This window comes from Sinocyclocheilus rhinocerous, unplaced genomic scaffold, assembly GCF_001515625.1.
Source record: "Sinocyclocheilus rhinocerous isolate Xijiao unplaced genomic scaffold, SAMN03320098_v1.1 scaffold388, whole genome shotgun sequence".
In the NCBI taxonomy this organism is placed as follows: domain Eukaryota; kingdom Metazoa; phylum Chordata; class Actinopteri; order Cypriniformes; family Cyprinidae; genus Sinocyclocheilus; species Sinocyclocheilus rhinocerous.
This window is the reverse complement of record NW_015650020.1, coordinates 159264-167388: the sequence shown is the minus strand read 5'-3', so window position 1 is coordinate 167388 and position 8125 is coordinate 159264. Positions and strand designations below refer to the sequence as shown.

At 35.4% G+C, this 8125-nt stretch overlaps 1 long non-coding RNA gene across 3 annotated transcripts in view; it reads left to right on the top strand.

The window, feature by feature from the left end:
• The first annotated feature begins 288 nt into the window (after nt 1–288).
• LOC107711398 (uncharacterized) overlaps nt 289–8125 on the top strand; it is an 11650-nt gene continuing 3813 nt past the window's right edge. Inside the window, exons 1-5 of one of the 3 annotated variants that reach the window (XR_001636701.1) lie at nt 289–375; nt 1086–1569; nt 1672–1725; nt 2275–2355; nt 6488–6518. This is a non-coding gene — a long non-coding RNA (uncharacterized LOC107711398). Of the gene's footprint in view, nt 376–1085; nt 1726–2274; nt 2356–6487; nt 6519–8125 lie in introns of all 3 variants that reach the window. The other 2 variants (XR_001636700.1, XR_001636699.1) reach the window with 2 other exon arrangements.

The window sequence follows — 8125 nt, the reverse complement described above, 5'->3', positions numbered from 1 at the left end:
TGCATTTTCATCAATTTCATTTGCAAAAGAAGATTATTGTCACAGGCAAAGCTGCTATGTTCAACTTCGGTATTTAATGACTTATTCATCTTAAAGCACAATTGAAGAATTTGCCATAAACCATTCTGGAATTTGTATATAAATAAGTAAATATAACCACAGTTCAATAATGTACAGCATCACGCAGCATGGTGTCAGCTGAATTTTTAATGCTGAAAGTGCCTGCGATCTCTTCTGCTCTTTGAGGTTTCTGACTTATCAAATATGTATTTTCCTCTTGTAGCAACATATCTGTATTCAACACCTGAGCAGCTGTGTAAAAGACTACAAGACTTCTGCAAGCGTCCACAGTTAGTCAGACAACATGTTACTCAGGTAAACAATGTTAATTTAGCTGGGAATCAAATCAAGCACAAAGACTTCTACAGAGAATTCTAGTCATAAATTCTAGTGCTTTTTAGTCATAAAATTCTGTGACTACATGAATAAACATTCATCAAGGAAACTACATACAACTGGTGGGTCACAAGTCTGTTCTAAGGGAAAAAAGCAATGCTACATGCAAAAATGCTGCTCTATAAGCATGCACAGTTAGCTAAATAGTCTTAGTTTTCAAATTAACTTTTGTTGTTGAGGTCAAAGGTCATGAATCCACTGTATTTTGATGCAAATTTGCCACATATACTTTAGAAGTTTTAATGCAAAAAAACAAAGAAGAGAAAGAAACAGGCTACGCTAAATATGGTTTGACATTGTTTACACACAGTATGCCAACCACAATGTGAATTATTGACTTAATAAATATACACAATACATAATTCTAATATAATTTAATAAATACATTTAAATGTTTGATTTATAGTTGTTGTTGTTTCTTTACACTGGTTTGGGTCCCACTTGATGTCCAAGGTAAAATTGGACAAAAATTATGAAATGATTAAGATCTGCATTCTCAAGCATACCCATGTGAGAGAAACTGCTTAACTAATCATAAAACAATAAAATTCCAATTCCGTCATAACATTTTCACTGTTCTCTGCTCTTTCCATTTCTTTCCCCTTTATTCTCGTCTCTCTTTTCCCTAGGTGAACCTCAGTGCTTTCTCCTGGGACACTCTGGGGGACAGTTTCAGATCTCTCTTGGGAGCTGAAAGTGACAGGAAGTTAACAGAGGAGCAAATGTCATGATGTGACCCCAAGAAATACATTATGATTTAAAATCCAGCCTCATTGCGAAAGAGAGTTTATGACCCGGAAAAACCTCTGCTATTATTTAAGAAAAACATGTATATGTGATTTTAATGTTCTCATGTGGTGGAAAAAAGCTATTTTATATTTGTGGTTAATGGAAAAAAGAACAAAGTAAAAATAAACAATCAAAAAACCTGAAACCGCTTTCGTGTTGTGCCTAGGCGGGCCCACCTCATATTTCGGTTCATATCCATTTTTATCCTTTGTGCCGGAGGACTCCAGCCTGGAATTCTGGAGTCTTCAGTTCCCACTCCGACAGAGCGGCAGCCAAGTTGTGGCTTGAAACGTTGTGGGCTCTCGCTCCACCTGAGGTTGCCAGGTTGTGACAAAGTCTACCGAGGCTCAGTAAAAGTTGATGCAAGGCTTCCCCAGGACTGTGGTTGAATCTAAATATGGTTCTTTTATTTTCCTTGCGTCCTAGATCTGGCTGTACGTTGCAACCGGGAACCCACTGCTGCGTAATTAAGGGGGCATGGTAACTAGCTATTTATATGTTTTTGCAAAATATAAAATCTGGGCAAACTAACAATGGCCTGTCAGATTTTTCGTAAAGATGTAAGTGTCTGCTTTCATATCACAGCAATGCCACAATCACAAGGTCAACTTCAGGCCTGCCAACATATGTGTTATTAAAAGTGGCCTGACTTTTATTGCAAGAGTTATTGAAGGATTCCTTCTATCAAGCATTCTCTCAATAAAGCTGCAGACTGCCGTTATTATTTCAGATGCATCGATTATTCAGGTGTGCCGGACGGAGGATTCGAATTAAAGGCTCAAATATAATCATGTCGCCGTCTTCTCACATGCATCCAAGATTAGTCTCATTACTCCTCATTAAGCAACGGTGCTTCCTTTACAGCTCATAGAAAAATAGTCCTAATATCCTACCTCCATCTGTAATGTATTTCATATTTTAGGGGGTCAGTGAGATACTTTTGTGTGCCGTATGATATTTATTGCGAGTTATCAAAGCATTATCACTTATGATTTGCCTCTTTTTGTTCATCCTTGTGTTATTTATAAGGAGCAGATGGATGCGATTGACCTGTTTCCACCTCATCCGGCAATGTCAGATGAATTGCCATCTACTCCGGGCCGACCTAAGGTCAGGACCTAATGACGCCATAAAGCCTATAACCTACCGTTTCGGCACAAAATGTCACCCCACATATAAAAAGTTATAGCAACCTCTATAAAACTCAGTGCACATTAAACCATTTCATTGGCCTGTTGCTGTTTTCTCACTGATGGTGTTCTAGGGATATGAAGCTAATTTAATGCTGGCCAAATTCAGTGGCAAAACAAATGGGATTAAGACTTGTGCGGTCTTCTTATTTTTTCATGTTTGGTGTCCCACTGGCGTAGCACAGAGCTTGGAAAGCGGCCATTCACATTACATGACTAAATTTGTAGATATTTTAATATTTGACAGGGGAATCACTAAAGTGAATTTGATCTGATATAGCTTCGGATATAAATACTCGTCTGTTTAAGATCAGCTTTGGGGTTAAATATGATATTCAGACCTTTGAAAGTTATCAGATAATGTTATCAATTATTAGATACTTGAATACTCTGTCATTTCTAAGTTCATTGCTGTAACCAGAACAGAATTTAGAGCAGCAACTCACTGCAAACGAAACGACACAGAATCATCACAGCCTCCTCTGAAACCAGCAAAAGGATTTAGGAAATGGAAAATGGAAATGGCACTTTAATGAGAACCCTCAAGTTCTGACTTGAGCAAAAATTAGTGGTCACAGTACAGTTTGAGCATGGCTGTCACCAAATTAGGAAGGATTTGTTTTTTTTAATATGTATTAATAATGTATGTATTGCAATTTTTTTTCTAATTATTGTTTAAAAATGGGAATAATCTAATTTCAACCTAAGTCAGGAGCATATTTTTCATTTTTTGTTCAACCCCTACTTACTAGCACCTGTAATATCTGATGCTTTATTGTTGGGCTATTTCACTAGATTGAAGTTCTTATGCGTTAAATGTCATTTTTAGCATCTAAAAGAATTAACACTTTATAATAAGTATACACTAATAAAGTGCTTACAAATCATTTGCAAAATGAAAATTAGTGTGCTCAAGGAAAATTTTCATATCTTTCTTATTTGACATTCAATATCTCAAGAAAGAAATAAGGTAGAGGGAAAAACTCTTTTTTTGGCGATGTTCCCCAACATGTTAGCTGTATCTGTTTCAAATTGTGTGGTGATAGCATAAAGTATCCAAAAGTTACAGTAAGCTATTTGGAATTGTAAAGTTCAGTGCACAATGCACATGCATTGTAAAGTTCAGACTCTAAGCTTTCAAATGACACCTATTTTGTGTTGCTCAAGGCAGTGGTTCTGAAAAATATGATTTTTTTTTTTCTTCGCTAGGTGACGCCCGCCGGTGATTCACTCCGGTTTAGAGGGACTACTCAGCACTCGTTAAGAGTTGATCAAAATGGCTGGATGCTTTAAAATGGTACCTATTTATATTTAAAAAAGTTATAAAAAAGACAGAATAGACAGAAATATGATGGCTTTTACATTTTACTTGCCAAGTGTTCAATAAAGCTCTCCAACTGATTTATTCAGTTCATGGGTTTAGTTATCATACACACGAAAGATGCAATGGATTATTTTTTATTTTGGACTCATTTTAACCGTGAGAATCTGCTGTAAATGATGTGCTATTTTCGGATGTACTATCAGGATCGGAGCATGTTTCGTGAAATGACAAGCGTAAAAACCATGTGAAAGTTATAACACGCACCTTTGGGGTTTTATGTGTTATAACTCGATGAAAATCTTTAGATCTAAATGATAGATTATGGTGAGTTTGGGCTAAAAATAATGATGTGCCATTTTCCACAATCTGCATATTTCATGAGGTTATGAACAAAAATGCCACATGAAAATTGCCATTTATTTATTTTATTTAGCGGTTTTATGTGTCTTATAACAATATAAGGAATATCTAGATATAATGAATTACAATGAGTTGGGTTCTTTTTAATTGGGATAATTTTCTGCAAATAATGACGTGAAATGTTCCACTATATGCATGTTTCATGAAGTTACGAGTGAAAACGCCACATGAAAGTTACCTTTGATTTTTTTATTTTTTTATTTATTTGTATTTATTTTATTATTATTTTTTGCTAAGCTACATGTTGCCTGGTCAATTTTATGTGTGTTATAAATACATGAGGAATATCTTTAGTTATAAATGATGAGTTATAGCGAGTTTGGGCTATTTTTAATCAGGAGAATCTGCTCTAAATTTCCCATGATCTGAGCATGTTTGTTTTATGAAGTTGCGAGCAATAAAGTGACATAAATGCCGCATTCATATATTATTTTCAAATGGGTCTGGGGTGACATCTTGTACAAAAACTTGCTCAAGTTTAGTTAAAGCCCCAAACAATTATGCTTGTTTTATTCTACTTGATGAGACCTTTCAAATGACATATGACACATGACTATCTGAGCTGTATGATGTCTTTGACATATTAGAGTACATGGCACAAAAAAAAAACATTTTGTAAATAATGAAAACTTAATTTTTTTAATCAGCAAATAACAGCACTACTTTGGAGTTAATCAAATTGCTACATGCATTGTAAAGTTGAGACTCTAAGCTTTCAAATGATACCCATTTTTTGTTGATCAAGGCAGTGCTTTGAAAAATATGATTAGTATTTTTTTTTTTTCTATTTTGTGTTATTCCATTCAGTGATTGCTTAGTAATTTGATTATGATTTATTTTCGTGGGGGAGGTGTCCCACCGGCAGGACACCTTGGGTTTAAAGGGTTAATTAGCTCATATGTAAAGAGTTAGATAATGCGTTAACAACTTATTAACCATAAATAGTTCTCACTTTAGATTAGGTCACATAAAATGATAAAATGTTATTATGTGCTTTAAACCAACCTTTACTTTTACACAAAGTATATCCGCAGGCATAATGGTTTTTACACTGTACAAACTGTAATACAACCTTAATAGATTTCTGTTGTTTTGTTATATTCTGTCCCTTAACCCTACCCCTAAACCTACCCGAGAGAGAGAGATTTCTGTGAGCGGTAGGTTTAGGGGATAGAACATACAGTTTGTGCAGCATAAAAAATGATTTCGCGTATGAAGAGAGAAAGTGTGTGTGTGTGTCCTTAATGTATCTGTAAACATTTTAAGGGACAGCGAATATGAATGCTATTAATGTTCAATAGAGGCAGAGGTGTAAAGTATTGGAGTAAATGTAATTAGTTACTGTACTTGAGTATATTTTTGGATACTTTGTAGTTGTATTGAGTATCAAAGATATTAGCAACTTTTACTCTCTACTTCACTACATTTTTGAATGAGTATCTGTACTCTGCATGTCTCTTTGACTAGTGCATTTTTTGAGCCTATATTTAGTATAAGTAAAATACTTAAGTACTGTTAAAATCAGATACTCTAAGACCTTAACTCAAGTTGTTTTGGAATTGGTGACTTGTAACGTGTAGTGGAGTAATTTTCACTGTAAGGTATCTGTACTTTTACTCAAGTATAGTTTTTAGGTACTCTTTACACCTCTGAATAGAGGTTGGTTTAAAGTACTTTATTAATGAAATTTTTTTCCATTTTCCTTGACCTAATCTAAAGTGACAACTATTCACTCCATATTACCGGTCAACAATTCCTTTACTATGAGCTAATTAAAAATCAATAATTGTGGTAATTATAGTGACAATGAATGAAGAACTCACTATTTTGTATAGAGTCTATTAATGTATTAACCACAGTATATAAACTATGAATTAACTATAAACTAATAGTGTTTTTGTTAATGATTTGTAAGTACTTTATTAGTGTATACTTATTATAAAGTGTTACTAAATAATTTTTTGAATAATTTAGATTTTTTTATTCTAATTGTCAGAATAAATATTCCAATAACAATAATAATAATGATATACTCTTATTTTTAAATAATTTACTTTCTAAAGTAAGGGAAAAACTTTAAGGTTTGTAAATGATTTGTTAGAAATGGACTGTACTTAAAAAAGGCTTTTATTTTCTCTTTGCTGTGCTGCTTGATGGCAGTTTATTTATTTTAGTCTTTTTTTTCACACCAGCTCATGTTGTGGCACGCTGTCCAATTATACCATTACCAAGGGGGAAGTGTGTACTACTGTTTGTGGTCGTACAGTACGGTTGTGTGATTATATCGTTTGTTTATTTCTGAACACAGGATGAGAAGGAGGCCCTGGCTGAAATAACAGGTAGAATACTTCTCATCTTTTCACTCTGAGTTTGTATAACATTGCCCTGATCCCTGGTCTTAAAGGAAGACCAGAGGAAAAGGATAAGAGAAAGAGAAAGAGAGAGAGAGACGTAGGCTACTTGTCCTTGTGTGAATCAGTCATATGCTATCAATATGCTGCCATGTTCTGTAGGAGCCCAGGCTCTTTTTAATGGGGCCTGGTGGTTAGAACATGGCAGGCATCTCACAGGGACCCTGTATTGTTATGCTTTTATTTTCTTTTGGGCCCTTTTTTGCTTTTCTTTTTCTCTCTCTTTTTTTTTTTTGCAGACTTACAAAGACGCTCGTTTCCATGAAGCTTGTCCAAGAGGGATGGGAAAACACAGTGTGGGGGTGGGGTGTGTGGGAGTTTGTCGGGTTTCGGAAAAGCGCAGTGGTCTCCAGTTATTACATGAAATCATTAGACATGGAACGTCTTGGTTTACGTAGAGAAAACATAAAGGCCGCAGTTTCAAACGGCTTTGTGCGCCCCTCGCCCACCAACCGCATGGCGTCAATGGAGCTCTTCACACTGGTCACAATGGTTAGCAGACCCAATAATTTGTTGCCGTTTGTTCCCCAACATAATGATGGCGCGCACACACACATATACACACATATATTATATATATATATATATATATATATATATATATCATATATATGATATACATATATATGGATTTAGGAACAAAAAAAGATTTTTGTGATGGAAGAAAGAGGGATAGAGTCTCTCTGACCCGAGGGAAGCCTCCACAGATGAAATGAATGTGTCTATGTTACAATGCGATAGATCGCATCATAAATGTTAGATCATTTTTTTATCAAATCGCAGAATTAAATATTTAACAGATGGATAATGAACTGCGCTATCCCCTGTTCTCAGCCCAGAACACTATTCAACACTTCTGACAGACAGCGAGTCACCGTGACACAATAGAGAGGCCCGCAATAACCCTGGCTTCAAATCACTTGCTAAATCTCTCTAACTATGTCAGCCTTCATTATCTTGCTTCATGTTTTTCCACTTGTGAGGACTGCCAATAGTAGTGATGGGTCTTTCTTGAACGATTCATTCTTTTTGAACGAATCTTTAATATGATTCAGGAACGACGGGTTGTCTCAGCGAGGGATTCGTTCACTTCGTGTTAACCACGCATTCGTAACATCCAATAGGTTCTGCACAGGAAACAGAAATGATTAGTTCACCTCTCGAGTCTTCGGGTTCGGGTTTGAGTCGTCCGTTCATGAAGAGTTGGTTAATGCTTTAAACTTCATTCGTATGATGGGGAAAATCACTTTGATAATTCCTAAATATAACATAACATTACAAGATACTGATCTGGGAAGCGGTCACGTGACAAAAGAACGAACGACTCGAACCCAAAAACTTGGAAGGTGAAATAATCATTTCTGTTTCCTGTAAAGACTGCATAGCTTTCAATCTGAAGAATCCGATCCGAAGACTCGGGAGTTGAGGTGAACTAACAGACTGAACAGTCAGCTAAGCAATGAATTAATCATTTCTGTTTCTTATAATTTAGTCTTGATTGCATTATAGTTTATATAATGTGATCAATGTTTGCG